The following is a 17,667-nucleotide window of genomic DNA, read 5'->3' on the forward strand; positions in this document are numbered from 1 at the left end:
CATCGGCAGATACATGTGTACACAGGCAAGCTTGTGTGTACATGAGAAGACATGTGTGTATGTGGGCAGGCATGTATGTTACATGGGCAAGCATTATATGTACATGGATAGATGTGTGTGTGCATGGACAAATGTGTATGTATATGGGCAGGCATGTGTGTGTGCAGCTTACATGGTGACTGTCACCCAGCAGTGCTCTCAGGACAGGAGCACACAACAGAGACCACACTTGCCTAGGGCACTGTCTGTCCAGCTCCATGTCTGGAAAGGGTGCCCCTGATGCCACTTATACCCATGAAACCCAGACTTTCTCCCTGGTCTGGGAGACAGCATATAGGCCATTGATGTCCTGTGGTTCTAATCCCCTGACCTTCCTGGCTGCACTTTTCCACTCTCATAGCTCCATCTCCATGCTGAAATGAGAGGTCTGCAGGACGCTGTTCCAGCAGCAGCCACGGCAGCAGCAAGAGCAGCATTGGCACCCTCCAAATTGGGACTCTAGCCCTTTAAATCTGCTCTGTTACCAAAAAAGAAGAGGCATCAGACCCTGTTAATTAAAGCTCGCCCTGGTCCATCATTCTGAGGAGCTGCAGTGCTTTGCTCCTTCCTGATGGCTTAGAGATTCTCCTTAACTCCCAGCTATGGATCTTGGAGAATTTCCCCCGAGATCAGCAGGAGGTATGATCCTTGTCGATGGCACTCTGGGGCTTGTGTGGCTCTAAATCAATAATAAACTGACTGCATGGATGCTGCCTGGCCCCCCTTCCTTTCCCTCTTCCCCTCTGCCTCCTCTCCAATTTCCCAGCTTGTGTTTAATTGAGACAAATCAAGCTTTCATGGGTTTTGGAGGAAGGGAAGGGGTTAGGGGGTCTGGAGGTAACTCCCAATGTGTTTACTTTGGATCTAGCTTCACCCAGCTGCCAAAGGGGCTTGAAGGAGACAGGAAACATGTTTCTTCAAGCTTGGGGTCATGCAAAACCATTTCCTCCTGGCTGGGTCCCTTCCCTCAGGTTAGAATTAAAAGGGCATAACTCTGACTTGACTTGCTCCTTAAATCAATGAGCTGCCACTTGGTCAGTCTGAAGATGGCTGTTTGGCTATTCCGCTATGCTTTAAAAAACTCGTTGCATACAACTTTCTCTCTGTACATTGTCCCGGCAGGAACACCTGTCCTCCAATCACCCTTCCCCTTTCCTCTGAGTGCTGCTAGAATAAAATGCTTGCTGTAGGATTTCAGGAATTCAAGACCCTTTCCCTGTGCCTGTTGAAGAAACTCACTTTTAGTTGAGTCTAAGGTTCTATTGCGAAGAGTTGTTTTTATTCAGGAATCTGCTCTAGCCTGGCAGAGTGAGGAAGGAGATTTATCTTCTTTAACATTGCATTTTGTAAATTGTACTTGAGCCCAGAGAACATCTATCTGCAAATCCTTCATTGATTTGTTTTTGCCTCCAGAGTTTCTTTCAGGGTAAAATGCTCTTCTCGAGGCATACCTGAAGGAAAGGTTTCCTTTCAATCAGCTTGACATGACTTCACGAATGTCCCTGAAATCCAGGCCCTGGCAGAGAGCCTGAGTAGCAGTCCCCAAGAGTCCAGAGCAAGGGTTCATGTGCCTTGAGAGGGGGCGTCGAAGAGCTTATAACCACCCTCTCCCCCAGAAGAGTAGCTTAGGAGGGAAAACACTTTTATTAATTCTTCCAGGATCTTGAAAAAGCTCTGGATGATTAACATTGCTTCTTAAGTCTTGAGAGGGATCTGAGCCAAAACACAGCTCACAGGAGTGGGATTTCCCCCCAAAGTTATTGCCTGCAGAGTCCTAAACTGTTTACACAGACAGTAGTTATGGTGTGTGCAGCTAAATCCTTTCCAGTCCCCAAGCAAAGGATGAGAACTTTCTCTGGGTGAATGTCTAGAAGTCAGCGTATCTGCCTCCCAGACACTGTGGGTACAATGTGATTTGTATTCTCAGAATAATAAAACTCTCAGCTGTGGCATAAATGCGTCGGTAGGAGAGACTATTCAAAGCCTACAAATGGAGCACTTGATGGAATTCCTAATCACTTGGCCTATCGGTAGGTTTGTGTGATAATTTGAAGATTCTGAGGGAGGCAGCAGGGAGAGATGTTTCCCTTAAACAAAAAGCCTCACAGAGGTAAGACGTGGGAAGCCCCATGCAGAATGAGGAGAGTAGGCCCACAGAAGGCAGTATTCTGGGTTTGGTACTCTCCTCCATTTGGGCTTTGCTTTCAGCTGGTCTGTGAATGGCTTTGCTGAGGATTGGGCTCTCACTTGGAGTTGGAGATGTAAGTAGGATTGTGGCCATGGTAAGCAGGGTAATTTCCTGAGCTCATAGACAGAGGATCCAACCCAGGAGCTCCTCTCATAGCTCATCCCTCCCTATCCCCCTGGGAACTAAACATCATAGGCTCTCTGCTTCTCTGGGTACTATTGCTCAAGTCAACACTCTTCTTCTACCCGAAGAAATTGGGCTTTATAAAATCCCTCCTAGGGCAGGGAGGGGCCTGGGAGAGATGTCACTAACTGTGTCTTTGGACTGGCGGGACATATGAACAGAAAGGAAATAAGTTGACTGTTTCTTTGTGTCAATTTTTCTTTTCAATGTAATGATGTGTGAATATGTTTTTGTTTGTTTATTTGTTTGTTTGTTTTTTAATTTACTGGATTGCTGCTGGCTTTCAAGAACCTGTAAATAGATCTCAGTGGAGTTTGTTTAGATCTGGCAACTTTGTACAGTTTTGTGGTCCCTGGGTACTGTTTTCATGGCCTTGGTGGGCAATCCCATTACCAGGTGGTGGAGTGGAAAGGGCATGGCCATCAGGAAGTGACAGACCGTCACTGGAATCTTAACTCTACCACTTACTCATGTGTGGCCTTTGCCAGATATATAATCTCCTGAGCCTCAGTTTCTTCATTTGTAATATGGTAAAGTTGTCAGGATTAAATGAAATAATTTAGCTAAAGTCTGTGAGCACAGCAGGTACAAAAGAAATTTTCTTCTGGAACTATTTAAATAAGTTTAATGGCTCCTTCACGGACCACTGGACCCTGCCTTCTCTGAGGGCAGGGACAACTTTTCCATGTCATTATATCCTTCCCAATGGCTAGCACAGGACCTGGCATGGTGCTGAAACTACATAAAGGTTTATCGAATGAAGGAATGAAAGTCTGTAGTATTTAACCTTCAATATAGGTGATTTTTAATGACTAAGTGAAACCACTTCTCACTCAGTTTAAGAAATATAGCTGAGCCAGGAGATCAAAGAGTCCCATGGCTGTAATAAACTTGGACTAAAATATATCCTTTTGTGAACTGTAATAAAAAAACATCTGGATTAGTACTTATACCAGGTGCCTGTGGACTCCAGGAGTGTCCCTGAAGCCATTCTGATTGCTGAGGAGTGTAAGGAGTGTAGAGGTGACTTCTGCCTTCCCTCATAATGTTCTACTTTCTCTTTTTCATGCTTTGAAGAAGAGAAGAGGCTTTGAAAAGGGAAGTCAGCTCAAGGAGGAAAGAGGCACTTATCCTGTCACTCTGATGTGTAGAACGAGTCAATCAATATGTAGACCAATTAATCAATAAGTTGGTCTATATGTAGATAGTATCTTTTGGGGAGAATCATTGGTTTAATAAATATATATCACAGATAACAACAACAACAACAACTAATGCTACTGCTACCATCTAACACTTACTGAGGGTCTCCCTGGCTAAGGACTGGGGATACCAACAAGAGTGACAGCATCTCTGCTCTCAAGTAGGGGACAGAGGAGTAAACAGTGTGTCCATGCTATGACAGGCAAGAGTCCAATCTACCATGGGAGTCAGTTGGGTTCAAGAAAGGCTTCTTGGGCTCAGGTAACTCATTTGAGTGACCCCCAAAATGAGTCCTAAAAGAGATACCTTTGGAAAGGCATTCTTGGAACAGGAAGTAGCACAGTAGAAGCCAGAGGTGGAAGAACCACTTTTGGGCATGGCGGGTAATTCTAACTGGCTGTGTTCTGGAGGGCAATATAGTGAGAGAGGAAGCCAGAGAGGACGAGAGGACAGGGGTCAGATTCCAAAGGGTCTTGGGTGCCTGCAAAGGAGAGGACTTTATTTTGAGGGAGATAATGAGTCACCAATGGAATTTTAAGCAAGAGAATAATTTGGGAAAATTGAAAACAACAAATACGTATTGTGATCAAGTGTATGCCAAGCTGTGTTCTAGGCTCTGAGGATACAACGGTGAGTAAACTAGACAAAACCCCTGCTTTTGTGGAATTTTCAACTAGTGGAGAAGACAAGAATAAGCAACAGAAATGTAAACTGTATATTGCAAATAGCATGTTAGGGAGAGAAATAAAGCAGAGAAGGAGGCTTGGGTGCAGGGACAGTGATGGGCCTGGGCGAGTGCAATCCTCAACAGGAGGAGGGAGAATGTGGCACTGGAATAAAGACTCTTGAGGCCTTGCCCGAACTTTGGCTTTTACTTCGAGTGAGATGGAATTAGGAATGGGTTCTGAGCAGAGGAGAGACATTTAAAAATAGCTCTTCTAAGTATTGTGTTGAGAAAATATTGTAAGTGGCAAGGGTGGAAGCAGAAAGTTCAACTAGATAAGTTCAACTGGATAAATATCTCAGTGAGGGGATGGTGTCTGGAAGAAGGGGAACAGTGGAGGTATGAAAAGTGCTAGAATTTCTGGACATTTTTTCTTCTTTTTTTTCTTCTCCTTCCTTCCTTCTTTCCTTCCTTCCTTCCTTCCTTCCTTCCTTCCTTCCTCCTTCCCTCCCTCCCTTCCTCCCTTCTTCCCTCCCTTCCTCTCTCCTTTCTCTCTCTCTCTCTCTGAAAGCAATGGAATTTGCTGATGGATCAGATAATTGTGCGAGAGAAAGAGATGAGTCAAGTATGACTCGAGCTTCTTTGGTCTCCAATGGAAATGACTGTGAGTGGAGCAGGTTTGGGAGAAGATCAGGGGTTTGGTGTTTCTCATGTTAACTTTGAGAAGCCTGTTAAGCATCCTGGCAGAGATGTTGAGTAGGCAGTCCTGAGTTCACAGCAATATCTGGGCTGGATACAGGACCTTGGGAGCCATCAGAGTACAGATAGTATTTAAAGCTATATTAGATGAGATCATCAGGAGATGAGTTATAGATGGAGAGACTGAATTCTGAGGCATTAAAACTATATGTTAAAGAGAGGAGGAAAAACCAATTAAGGAGACTGAGGAAGAGTGTCTCTCCTGTTTAAGACAATTTATCCCCTTCCTGTATTCTATTTCCTCTCCTCTCCCTAGAGGAAGATTCATAGATCACCCTCCCTGTTTTCACCTTACCCCTTTCTCCTGGTTTCTTCTCATCTCCTTAGAGACCTGCTCGGGTCTCTCTCATCTTAAAAATAACCCTTCTTGACTCCTAAGTGCTTCACTTGTGTTTACCCCATTTTTCTCTTTTCCTTTACAGATAAACTGTTTTTTTTTTCAATGTTAATTGAACAACTACTATATACCAGGTATGAATGATGTAGAGATAAAAGAATAGACTTTATTCTATTTGAAAGAATATCTATTTATTTCTACTTTTCTACTTCCATAAAGCATTTTAATGTATATATACAATGGAATGTGAAATATACAGCCATAAACTAATGATAAAAATTTTGTATTAAGGAAAATACAATTTAGAATAAAAGAGCAAGGTGAAAAAATAAAATGTACAAATACAGGTCAAAAGAGCATATATTCTTGTATAAGAATATAATTGAACCATCAATCTGATCAGAACTTCCTGGTCAGAAAAAAAAAAAGGAAATTTCTCTTAAAAAATTTACTGAAGTATAATATACATCTATAAAGTTTTCATATCATAATTACATGGACCCCTACCTTTTTACAAACCGAATACCTTATCCAGATCAAGAAATACAACATTCATGCCCCAGTCTGTCCTTTTGTAGTCGTTTCTAGTCAGTACTCTCCACAGGGACTGAAATGATCAATTTGCCTGTTCCAAGCTTTTTGGAAATTGCTTTTTGAGTTTCACTGCCTGCAAGATGATATGTGAGTTTCTCAAGGAAAATGAGTTTTTGCCATTTAATTCTAAAAAAGTTTTCTTCTGGAGTTTCATTTAAGAGACAGTGAAAAAAATTAGGTAGACTGTACCATGTCTATTTCCACAACTTATTTTGGAGAGCATATACATGTCTGTGTGTATGCAATGAAACAAAAATATAAAATTAGAAGCTAAAGATAAAAAAGGGCAAAGAGTGGAGTCCTTCAGCATCATTTGAAGCTTGACAGGGACAGTCAGAAGGTAAAACCTGGAGAGGATGGTGTGTTAAATACCAGAGAGATCAAGCAACACAGGGACTGGGAAATGACCCTTGAATTTGGAAAGCAGGAAGCATCTGGCACAGTTTCCTGGAGTGATGGAGGCAGAAGCCAGTTTGAAGGAGGTCAGGAATGGAATTGGAGCTTTGAAGTGATGGCTTTGAGTGGAGGCCTCTATTTAAGGAAGGTCCATTCTCATGGAAAGAAGAGAAAGAGTGGTAGGCAGAGAAAGTTGCAAAATGTAAGGAAAGGTTTTATTTCTCAATAGAATGGCGGAGGCATAATCATTTCTACCTATTGGAGAAATAGGTAGTCAAAAGAGAGGATAGACATAAAGGAGAAAGAAAAGAAAAAGAAGCAAGGACCTAGATCAATTCTCATACTGCGTGTGCACACATACACATGCAGACACACTCACACACGCAGACACATGCACACATACACACACACACACACATATACACACATACTTGGCTTAACTTGGTTTCTCCCTCTTTTAAATTTTTTCTGATTGTGGAACCCTTTCCTTGTCATTGTTCTCCTTTGTTTTGAAGCCAAGATGGCCCTTAGCAAGCACAGCCCCTGTGGGGAGCCCACTCTAGGATGTGATTCAATGAGGCCTCTCTCTAGAAGGAGGGGCATTGTGAGGTATCTGCTTGATTTTATTTCAGCCATCTGTCCAAAAATGTCAGGGCTGCAGGAGGCCTTAGCTAGTGTGCAGTCTGTGTCCTTATTTCCAAATGAGGACACAGAGACCCATGTTTTCCTGTCAAGATAGGAACAGGAGTGGCAGAGCTGAACCCCAGGTCTCTGGCCTGCTGGATCATAGCTTCAGTAGGCATTTCTAGATCTCTCCCTCTAGATCTCTCAAACTCGAAGGTTTCCTAAATTTCAGCATGCATCTAAATCACCGGGAGGGTTTATTAAGACACAAATTCCCTGGCCCCACCCCCTTAATTTCAGATTTAGTAGGACTGTGGTGGGACCAAGAATTTGCATCTCTAACAGCTTCCTTTGTGATACAGAGGCTCCTGGTCTGGGGGCCACACTCTGAGAACACTGGGCAGGTGTGACAGAGAGTGAGGCAGGAGAAAAGAGGAGAGAGGGAGGAAAACTGGACCTGGCTCCTAGGAACATTTTTTTGGGTGGTGCTCTCATTTCCCTCAGGTTCCTGAATGAGGTGAAGGTGGCCAGCTGCCAGCCCTGAGAAGATGAGCCATTCCACCTTCTAACCACCAAAGATCCAAGGAATGCAGTAGGGCAGGCTGTACTCTGAGACTAATCCTGGCAGAGTCAGGCTGTTGTTAAACACAGCACAGTCTATGCTGTTATATCCCACCCCCTTCTGTGGATAGAGAGTCACAGGGAAACTCTCTGGTTGGACCCAGGCTAGGGCTCAGAGATTATTATATTTGACTTCCAGCAACTCTGAGAGCTGATCCTTGTCCCCGATCCCTAGGGGAAGGAGGAAAGTCTTGCTGGGTGTGACCTGAGGTTTTTCTTTAGCATATTCCATTATCTTGGTGCTCAGAGCATATGTCAAGTGAAATCTGTGTCTCTGGCAGGCTATTACACACTGAATTAGTGTGGTGAAATAAAAACTATAATAAAGTTGTACCAGACTCTTAAATTGTTAAAATTTATTGTAAAATGTTATTAACTGAGTTTTGCTTGTGTTTGTTTGCCTGGCCTGAAGGCAGAGAAGATGAGAAGTGACTCTGTCAAAGAGAGGCTGGGAGCCGGCTCCTGGTTTTTTCCAGAGTCCCAGTGTATCAGCAAATCCACAAATTCACAGAGCATGGCCGGCCTCTCCCTGATGCTGATGCCCACGGCTCTCCAGGGCTTTAAGTCACAGTCCCAGGGAAGAGAAGCCCATCTGTCCACTTCAAGAAAGTCCTGGGAAGGCTGAGGGAGGTGTGTATAAGTGGGGCCTTGTGTTTGTCCAGAGTGTTTACAGTAGGGCAGGCTGTACTCTGAGACTAACAACAGCCTGCCCTACTCCAGAGTCTTGGAGCCTGGTTACTCACCCTCTCTGATCCTGGGACCGAGTGTGAGCTTGAGCTGGGAAAGCTTCTAAGAGGGCCTTCCACCGCATTCTCTTCTGTCACACCTGCAGGCTTGTTTCCCACCTGGCCTTTTGAGAACCAAATGGAGGTGTCCAATTTTCCTCAGCTCAGCTAAGGCTGTTTCCTGATTGATCCATCGCTGAAGAGCTGGTCACTGGGCTGTCCTGGCTTCCCAAGCACTCTCCAGAAATGAGGTTAGCGTGTTTTCCCTGCTGTCTAATTGTGGGAAATTGGAAGATGACGTTTCTTCCGCTGCAGAGAGAGATGCTCTGTAGAAACCTCAGGATGGAGGAGGGCTTCCAGTGTGCATTTTCAGTCAGGTCCTAGTCTGCTGTATTGACACTGGTTCTGACCCCCTCAGAGGTGCTTTTGAGCTTTTGAGTAACACCCTTAGTGGTTTTCTAGCCCTGGGTCTTTTTTTGTCACCTTGAGATCAGCTAGATTGTAAATTTACCTGAAGCTGGAGATACCTCTGCCAGAGAAAAAATGGGAAAGAAAAAACTCAGAATGTTTACCAAATGCCAAGGCTGAAAGTGTTCTTGCATCTCTGCCACTGCACCCTAGAGTTGCCCTAGGGGTGCATTGTGGATTTCTATTCAGAGCATCCAGGAACCACAGGCACCTCTCAAGATATTGGGGGCATTGGGCCCTGATACTGGGGAGCTCCCAGCCTTGTCATGATCTGTGTGGTCCATGTGAACTGACAAACCCAGGGTCAGTGTGGGAGATCTCCTTAGTTTACAGTCCCTCTGGGAGAGGTACTGTTCTAGCCTGTTTCTATTTAGTCCCTATGTATGTGATACCACTGACACCTGAGCCTCAAAGTTCACAATTACACTAAGAGCTGGGGAGTACTCCAGCGGTCAAGGTCCTACTTTCCTGTGGTTGGATGAGACACTAGTTAATCCATTTTTCTGTCTCTGGGACACTAAGGCTGCTACTTGAGTGGGAAGTTGTGGGGAGGGTGACCTATATTTTAAAAGCTATAAGATGGTACAGAGTACTTTCCCCTTTCCAGTCACTGATTTGGAGAAAATGAAATTACACCAGCAGAAATGTAAGTTCCAATGACTGTCCCAAACTCCGAATCTCCCCTTTTCCTCCCTTTGCGCCACCGAAGCCTAAAGGTAGTCCATGGAGGACATGGAGAAAGTAGCAAACGTTTGGATTCAAACAGAGTGATAGATTTATTCCTTTCTCACCTCCCCTTGGCATGGTCACATAGTGTACACAGAAGATAACAAGATTACATCAATAGGTAATAAAGTGAAATCTAGCTAGTTTATCAGCATCATCTCTTTGGCCTGACAAAGTGATTTTCTCATTTTAAAACATAGTGAAATTGCCAATGTGAGAGCTGGTGCTTGCTGAAAAAGATGATAAAGTGGCCAACTTAAGAGAGCCTTGGGGCACTGCAGAAACCTCACATTTTGGATTTATTTATATATTCTCTACTTTGTTCCAGAAAGGATGCAAGGCAGTTTACAAAGATGCGTATTCAACTGTAAGACAAAATTAAATAAAAACTAAATGGACAAAGAAAATAAGACAAAGGAAAAACAAGAAAGAGAAAGCAAGGATGGATGCATGAATGAGGTTAGGACACAAAATTCATGACATTAGATCCTGTATGTTTGCTAGAGGTAGAGATGGTCCTGAGCTTTCTCTCAGCCAACACAGAGAAAGAAACAGTCCTTTATTGTAGACCTAGCGTCCATGTAATAAGAACAAACCAACTGCTCAGAAAAGGCACAGCTATCCCTGTTTCTAGCAGCAGAGAGAAATATTCTCCTGGGTCCTCACAGAGAGGACATGTGTAGTGCAACAAGCAATGTCTCTAATGATCTTACTATCTATATGGCAAGAAGTTTAATAGGGCTGCCTCTTGGAACATTCTTCAATATAGGGGGGATGGTTAAGGACATAGAGCTGCCCCAAAACAATCTCTGAAGATCTGACTCAATCTTAATCAGAGTTTAGATTGTCTATGGTAGGTTGCTTTTCTTTCAAGATGTTCTCATGATGAGTGATTCCATGGCATGGTGTCACAGGTTGCTACAGTGTTAGAGGTGTGTGTGTGTGTGTGTGTGTGTGTGTGTGTGTGTGTGTGCATGCACGCATGCGTGTATTGGGGGGATGGTAAAGGATGGGGGTGCACTGGGGATTTATTATACCCCAGACCCTCAACTTTGTTCTTGTAATTTTTTATATTGGGGCTCTTCATAAGATTTATTTGAAGAAAGCTCCCTACTACTATCTTAAAAGTCATGGTTTAGAAAAATGGATCGACTTAATTCGATGGGTGGTTGTTTTCCCAACAGTGTGAGCATTGGGCAATGAATTTTGAGCTAATTTTCCTTGACAAGTGCTTGGACTGGGCTGCTGGTTGGGTACAACCCCATATGCTTTAACAGTTGGTAGAGCTGGAAGTGGCACTGAAATCCTCTCATGAAAACTGAGGCGGTGACCAGGACACTTTCCTGAACAGAACACTATTCAGGATATAGCTACTGTCAGACCATTTCCTTAGAACTGGCATCTCTTTTGATTGGTAGGTATTCGATTAACATCTATATTGTCTGGTCAGTGCCTGCACCCTAAAGGTTGTTACACATTTAAAATATTAACCTGCCTGGGAGCAAGGCTGTGAAACTCCTCAAGGAGAATTAGGGGTCCCATGTGGAGACCAGGCCAAGGGTCTAAGAACTCTCCAAACTCTGATTATGGCAGAAAAACTTTTAATCCAGAAAAATGTGAACAACTACCTCTCCTTTACAGAGTCATTAACCTCGCCATAAAATCTCATTGTTTAACTTTAGACATTTTAATTTCCTCTGAAATAAACTGACCACAAACTAAACACCTAGGTCCTGGAATGAGATATATTTATATACATATTTTTTACTTAGTTCAATGATGAAGAATTTTTTTTTTTTTTTGAAAATGGTGATTCGTGTTTCAAGATAACTGATCTACAAGCTTTCTTTTTGGCAATAATTAGATATCAAAACCACTTGTCTGTATCAGCTACTACTAATTCATGAACATAAAACCATTCTCTGTTCAAAAGAGAATAATGATCATGCTGTTCTCTGTCAGTGTTCAGTTCATCTAAGAAAAGCCACAAATTATGAGACAGAAAATAAGGAGGAAAAGATACAATCTTGCTTTATACCACGTTAATATTTTAGGGTGCTTTCTATGCACCATTTGCTCTTGTAGGTACTGAGGATAGAGCAAGAAACAGAACTAATAAGGTTTCTGCTCTTATAGAGCTCACATTCTATAGTGAATGACAGACAGTCACAATTTACCAAATATTTCTTCTATGATTTTGAGCTAATTCCAAAATCTGAATCATTTTGAGATTGGTGTCCATTAAGTTTCCTTTCTTTTGAGTATTGATCATATTTTCTTGCTTGTTTGTACATTCAGTAATTTTGAATTGTGCCTTGGACTTTGTGAATGATACGTTATAGAGACTCTGGGTTCTGTTATGTTTATCTGCAGAATATTGACTTGTTTGCTGGTTTGTTTGTTTTAGCAGGAAGTTAACTTGGCTGGACAGCAGCTTAAGGAGCCTGTCCATTCAGTTCTCTGAAGCCTAACTGGGCTGCTTTAATCTTGTCCTGGGTATGTAGCTTGGGATTCGACCAGGAGTTTTGCAAAGTTACTCACAATATTTGGGTCTCCCCAGAATACTCTGTTCCGGAATGTCCCTCATACTCTCTAGCTCCTGATGATGCCCTGAACTCTGTCTCCTGACAGTTAAGACTTCAGTTTCTTGCCTTACAGGGCACTGTGACAAGGTTAGGGTGGAGATAAGGAGGGAGCCTGCCCTCAGGTGAAAACTATAAAAATGGAAATCACCCGGTGCCTTTCTAGCTTTAAAATATCAACTCCCCTTCAGTTTCTTCTTGCTTTTGGTCACTATCCAGTGCCTTTTGGGCATTATCTTTTAATATGTTGCCCAGAATTTATAATTGATATTTGTAAGATAGTTGGTCTAATATGAGCTACTCTGTGATTATTAGAAGTAGAACTCCCAAACTTAATAAATACATAAATAGTCAGATCAGATCTTCTAAGATAGTGATAAATGCTATGATGGAAAAAGATAGGACAGAGAGTGTCTGGAGTGTGTATGTGAAGGAGGTACTTCACCTGAGTGATTGGGGAGAGCCTCTCTTAGGAGGTGACATTGAACTGAGACCTGAATGACAAGGAGAAGTCAGATGTTAATGGATCCAGGCATGAGGGCTCTAGAGGGAACATCAGGTATACACACACTGAGGCGGGAAGGCGTTTAGTGCGTTGGAGAGGCAGAAATTAGGTAGTGGGGACAAGAGAGCAGATCATCAGAGAGGAAGGCAACATCTCTTACACAAGACCTCATAGACCATGGTACAGCACTGGTGTTTTATTCTATATATGATGAGAAATCATAGGAGGATTTTAAGCAAGGCATGATATGATCTATTTTATGCTCTGTGGAGAACAGGCAGGAGTAGAAGCAGACTGTTGTGTTCATCCAGGTGAGGGAAGACAGAGGCTTGGGCAAGAGTGGTGCCCACAACAGGCCTCACCCATTATGGGTGATGGACCTCCGTAGTGTAGAGTCTGGATGAGCAGCAAACACCAGGGGTCAGTGCTGACCATAGCTGGTTACTATTCCCATAACTGAGACCTGAAAGAGGTCAACAGAGTGGTTCTTGAGAGATGACTTTTAGGATAATAAGTAACGCCCAGTAGCCACAGCACAACAGCCCTGCCCAGTCCTCTGTCTCTCTGTGGAGCCTGGCCTGGGAAGTTTGGGCTCACAATTTTTCAAGTAGGGATCTAGCAGGCATCAATGGGTCGAGAGCCTTGTCAGGCCAGATTGGCCAGACCCACACTCTATTCTTGTCCCTCAGCCAGGTGGAGCTCCTGCATTCAGTCCTGGGGTAAGTGGACTCAAGTCTGGACCTCATATCCTGCCACATTTCCTTCATTTTCTGGAAGACAATAGCAGAAAACCCCTCCTGGTTTCCTGGACTAAGCTGGGATGTCAACGTAGCCCGACAAAGAAGCTTCCATCTGGGGCGGCAGCTCATCTTTGGTCTGAGGCATTTTGCTCCATCTCGGCTGGGGCTGTTGAGACGTTTGGGATCTTTAAAGTGCACCTTGGAAAGAGGGAGACAGCTGTTACAATTATTGGAAACTTTTTCCCAAAGCCAATAGGTAGCTGTCTCCCTGGGATGAGAGGGGCAGTGGGTAGCTCATGCTTTGGATTCTGTGTACAGACAAGCCTGGATTCAAATCTGACTCTGCCACTTTCTGGGTGTCTATCATCAGCCACATTCTGCAATCTCTTTAATCCCTGTTTCCTCATCCATTAGTGGAATAAGAACACCTCCTGCTTCATGAAGTGGCTGAGAGAATCAGAGGAGATACTAAATGAAATAAGGGTCTGCAAAGTGCTCCACAGGACTTGGCAATAGGAAGCACTCAATCAACATTAGCAGCAATAATAATGATAGTATATGTTACTTTTCATAACTAAGGATGGCCAATCCACCAGAACAAGAATGTACTCACAGTGCTATGCAGACCAGAGTGCCTGGAGCTGTGCTAGAACTCATGACAGATGAGGAGTGCTACCATAGATACCTGCCATTTGAGGATCACCGTCCCTGGTAGAAACTGAGCAAGAGGAGCCCTCAGTGACACGGTGCAGGCGTGATAGACATGGTAGCAAGCGTCCTCTTTCTGAGGTCTTCCAGCAAGATAGATGTTAATGGGAGGGTCATGCCAGGAGACCTGGAGCCTGAAAGCTCATTAAATCACTGTGCAGCTGCTTTATCCCCAGGAAAGAATCTTTAGCAATGGGCCCAGCCTCAGTCTCACCTGAGTCCTGAGAATTGTGCAGTTCATCTAGAACAAGCTTCAGTAATAAAGGTAGAAAATAAGACGAGTAGAACAAAATAATCTTGTTTTCCACCACTTTCTTATTTTTGTGAGGCCCATGGTTTAGAGACAAGATAATTCAGAAATGCTGGCTGGGGTAAGTATGTCCAAAATTTACCTTCACAATTTATAAGCATCATCAGGTCAGGGCACTAAAAGTTTTGGCCACCAGTTCTAGAAATTTTAAGCTTTAAAATATTTTAAATATGTAAAAGCCCCAGATGTTAGCACTACACTGAAACTTAAGGCCTCTGCCTTAAGAGAAAGGGAGCCTGGAGGAGCTGCTCAGCAGAAGTATCTTTTAAAAAATTTTTCCACTACAGTCAACATACAAAATTATATTAGTTTCAGATGTACAACATGGTGATTAGACATTTGATAACTTATGAAGTGATCACCCTGATAAGTCTAGTACCCATCTGACACCATACATAGTTATTATAATATTACTATTTTCCCTGTGCTGTACTTTACATTTCCGTGACTATTTTTATAACTGGAAATTTGTACTTAAGAAGTACCTTCTTAAAATCCCTCAAAACAAGGAGTCTCAATCTGGAATTTGACACATGACAGAGGCTGGTGCTGGAGTCTCTGCTGCCTTTCCTGGCTGATCTTGGAGCTCCCGCTCAGGAGCAGGAAGCCGGGCCCCTCCCACTGGCTAGCGGGAGGGCACAATTTGGATGCATGTATTTTCCAGAGAAACTGGATTATAAAACATGAGGTCTCCTTCTCGTATGCCTAGGTGGTATGGGACATGGAGATGCAGGCCTTTCTGCAGAGTGCGTGTACCCTGTTGGAAGTGATAGATGCTGCCCTGTCCAAGAGACAGTGTCTTCTGGGTGTCCCAAGGGTGAGGTTATCTGGCAAGCCAGCTCTGGAAGGACTAGAGAGGAGGAAGAAGGTACCCTACCTCACTTGTGTGAAGCCTGGCCCTCCTTGCCCCGGGTTTAGGCTCTCTGCTGGCTCCTCAGAAAAGCAAGAAAGAAAAGAGCAGGTGAAGGAAAATAGAGGGAGCACATGCGTACAATGATATAAGAAGAGCAGAAAGCAGAAAAATTGCAACTTGAGATAGAAAGAAAAATAAGAGGGAGTAAAGGGAAAAGGGAATAAAGTAGAAATGCAAATTCTGAATAAATAGTTACACAGTAAAAATAAAGTTTAGGTGATAAAAATAAGATGAAGTCCATGAGGTTGGTATCCAAGATAAAGTCAACAAGACAAGTTAAAAACAGAAAGGTAAAGAAAAGAGAAAAGCAAGATGAAAAGATGGAAATTTACACAAAACATTAAAAGTAGAAATGAAAAAGTCATGGCTGCTCTAGGTCTGCACTTCTGTCAGCTCCCAAACTGGTGCCAGCTCTGCAAAGGCAGAGGGGAAAGCAAACTTGCAGTGAGGACCTGCTGGGTTTCTATGTGAGGGTCCCCCCAAAGCTGAAGCAGGCCTCTCCAGCCCAAAGCACCATTGCCCTTGCTGGGCCTGTGTAATATAAGGAAATTCCCTTACCCTGGGGACCAGGTGCTCCAGGTGAGTGTCAGCTTCTCCCCTTCTCTGCACCCCTGCTCAATCCCACTTCAGGGACAGTTGAGGATAAAAGAGCCCTGAAATTCAAGTCTCCATCTGTAATCTTGGAAAACTCTTATGCAGTACCTACTTAGTGAAAAGCAAATCACAGACCTGTATGGGGTTGCAGCAGGTGATTGCCTATGGGGTGCAGGGTGAGATCAGGTAGTTTTTTCACCCTGGGTTGGAGCAAAGCTGTGTAGAGTGTTGATTGTGTCTGAAACTTATGTTTTTGGCTACATCTTGCCTCTTTTCCTCAAGTTACTTTCTGGTTATGCGTTCATACAAGCCTGGGGTCAGGAGTAGGGTTAGGGCCACAGTGAGCACCTGATCTGCACGCCCACCCTGGGAATGCTGGGAAATAGGGCAGGTCCCTGGGATGACTCCAAGTCAGCTGAGAAAGAGTATGGTCTATGGGACACCACTATTCTCCCTGACAGAACTAAGAGAGGCAACCAGCGCTGCTCAAACCAGCCTCCGAGGATTATCTGAGAAGACCTGGACAGGAGCCCTGAGATAAAGATGACCAGCAAATGCCCTGCTCTGAAACACCACTGTACACCAGGGAAGGAAGACCAAGCATTGCTAGAGATCTTTCTTCTGAGCTCCTAAATGAGTCAGCACTGCCACACCATCAAGCAGTTACCATTTGAGGGTGTAGAGAGCTTGAACCACTGACGGTCCACCGAGATAGGGTTGGCCAAAAGAGTTATTATCCCCGTGGAAAGCCCTCTCTAAGCTGTAGAGGCTGGGAGAGGCCGAGAAGGATGGTTGCCCAGAAGTGGTAAATACAGAGCTACAGGCAGCCCTGTGCCAGGTTCTGGGGACACCATGGTGAATGTGGAGACTATTGTACAGCCCTGCAGTGGGAGTGGGGGGACAGTCTTGTACCAAAGATGAGGAGTAGGCAAGAACAGCCAGAGTGGGGAGCTCCAGGTGGAACTCCGAAGCTCCAGGATCCTTAGGTGGGGCTCAGGGCACAAGGTTGCTGTGCTGGAGTCTAAGGCCCGTGTGTCCCAGGGCAGTCAGGGTTACCCCGGATCCATTGATGTGCCCCCCTCAATCATGACCAAGGGACATAAAGAACTAATGGACTCCTCTCTGTTCTCAGAGCTTCTGCCAACACTGCCATCCAGAGTAGTAAGTATTTAGAAACTAATTATACATCTGGACAAATCTGTTTCCGTTTACTGGATTGAACATAATCATATTAAAATATAATGCCTGTTAGAATAACCACTAAGAACCAGCACTGGCAGAGGACACTGGTGGCTAACTGAAAGTTGAGTAGTGAGAACCCAGATCTGCAGTGCAGTGGGAGCAAAGCCCGCACAGGCCTGTAATCAATTTTCTTGTCATTTTTAGTTTATATCCTGATCTACCATCTCCCACCCTGTTGTAGGCTTCTCCACACAGACTAGTGGTGATGCTGCACCCTGACTTTGTTATCTAGTGTTTAATTTTTGTCTCATTTGGGCTATAGAAGTGAAGTAGAGGTTGCAGGATGTTTTTGGCATGCTGATGACCACAGGCTTCAATCCACTGGGCAGCCAAAGGCCATTGAACAGGAGTCCTCGCCAATCCCATTGCATGGGAGGCCTTGCCCACATCCTTTCTAGGAAGGGACCAAATGGCACTGGTCCTTCTCAAATCTCTGGTCTCCAGATGCCAGACCGAACCTTCCTCAGTTGTACTTACTGAGCACACCCCCTAGTCTCCAGCCTGGATTAGACTCTGGTCTCTACTGGGAGTTCCTGAGAAGCTGAG

The 17,667-nt window shown here is 44.0% G+C and overlaps 1 protein-coding gene across 1 annotated transcript in view; it reads left to right on the forward strand.

The window, feature by feature from the left end:
- Positions 1-568: 568 nt before the first annotated feature.
- Positions 569-17,667, forward strand: part of CALN1 (calneuron 1) — a 514,614-nt gene continuing 497,515 nt past the window's right edge. Inside the window, exon 1 of the mRNA XM_006918522.1 lies at positions 569-678. The gene's annotated coding sequence lies outside the window, so the exon portion shown is untranslated. The remainder of the gene's footprint in view (positions 679-17,667) is intronic.

The sequence above is a fragment of the Pteropus alecto genome, unplaced genomic scaffold (assembly GCF_000325575.1).
Source record: "Pteropus alecto unplaced genomic scaffold, ASM32557v1 scaffold68, whole genome shotgun sequence".
NCBI lineage: Eukaryota > Metazoa > Chordata > Mammalia > Chiroptera > Pteropodidae > Pteropus > Pteropus alecto.